The sequence below is a fragment of the Hypanus sabinus genome, chromosome 18 (genome assembly GCF_030144855.1).
Source record: "Hypanus sabinus isolate sHypSab1 chromosome 18, sHypSab1.hap1, whole genome shotgun sequence".
Taxonomy (NCBI): Eukaryota; Metazoa; Chordata; class Chondrichthyes; order Myliobatiformes; family Dasyatidae; genus Hypanus; species Hypanus sabinus.
The window spans coordinates 67,157,133-67,158,589 of NC_082723.1; the positions used below are offsets into that span (position 1 = coordinate 67,157,133).

The window sequence follows — 1,457 nt, forward strand, 5'->3', positions numbered from 1 at the left end:
CAGATGCTGGAACGGTGAGGTACAAAGCACAGGGAAATACAATACTGCAGATGCAGGAACGGTGAGGTACAAAGCACAGGGAAATACAATACTGCAGATGCTGGAATGGTGAGGTACAAAGCACAGGGAAATACAATACTGCAGATGATGGAATGGTGAGGTGCAAAGCACAGGGAAATACAATATTGCAGATGCTGGAATGGTGAGGTACAAAGCACAGGGAAATACAATACTGCAGATGCAGGAACGGTGCGGTACAAAGCACAGGGAAATACAATACTGCAGATGCTGGAATGGTGAGGTGCAAAGCACAGGGAAATACAATATTGCAGATGCTGGAACGGTGAGGTGCAAAGCACAGGGAAATACAATACTGTAGATGATGGAATGGTGAGGTGCAAGCACAGGAGAAATACAGTGCTGCAGATTTAGAATGGTGAGGTACAAGACGGAGGGGATAAGCAATACTGCAGATGCTGGAATGGTGAGGCACAAGACAGAGGAGAAATACGATCCTGCAGATACATCAGCTGAAATAGCTCAGCTGGGAGAGTGTTAGACTGAAGACCTAAAGGTCCCTGGTTCAATCCCGGGTTTTGGCACTGGAACTTATTTATTGGTCACCATAACTAGCACCATAACAATTCTGGTGCCATCTGTAAGGAGTTAGTACATTCCTATGAGTATTCTCTAAAATGTCCCATAATTAGGCTAGGATTAAATCAGGGGATTGCTGGGTGGCACGACTCAAAGGGCCAGAAGGGCCTGTTCCGTGCTGTATCTCAATCAATACTGAAAGGCCTTGATAGAGAGGATGTTTCCTATAGTGGGAGAGTCTAAGACCAAGGACACCGCCTCAGAACAGAAGGGTGTCCTGTCAGATGGTGGCGAATCTGTGGAATTCGTTGCCACAAACAGGGGTGGAGGCCAAGTCATTGGGTATATTTAAAGTGAAGTTGACTGGTTCTTGATTAGTCAGAGTGTCAAAGGTTAAGGGGAGAAGGCAGAAGAATGTGGTTGAGAGGGAGAATAAATCAACCATGGTGGAATAGTGGAGCAGACTTAATGGGCTGAATGGCCTAATTCTCCTCCTATGAGTTATGGCCTTGGTTCAAAATGACACAATAAGATTGAATAAAAATACAAAATGCTGGCAGAACTCAGCAGGCCAGACAGCATCTATGGAAGGAGGTAGTGACGACGTTTCAGGTCGAAACCCCTCATCAGGAGTGAAATAACATGGGATGGTCGAGGGGGGATAAGAAGTGGGGGGAGGGACGAAGTAGAGAGCTGGGAAGTGATAGGCTGGAGGGAAATGGGCTGGGGGAAGGTGGAGAATTATGGGAAATAGAAGGGAAAGAAAGGTAGGTCGGGGGGGGGGGGAGATTATAGTGAGGGGGGGAAAAAAGAGAAAGAGAACCAGACTAAAATTATAGATAGGGATGGGGTAAGGGGGG

General features: G+C 46.7%; 1 non-coding gene across 1 annotated transcript; it reads left to right on the forward strand.

The window, feature by feature from the left end:
• Nucleotides 1–529: 529 nt before the first annotated feature.
• Nucleotides 530–602, forward strand: trnaf-gaa (transfer RNA phenylalanine (anticodon GAA)). Its single transcript has one exon. It is a non-coding gene; the product is annotated as a tRNA-Phe (tRNA).
• The last annotated feature ends 855 nt before the right edge of the window (nt 603–1,457 follow it).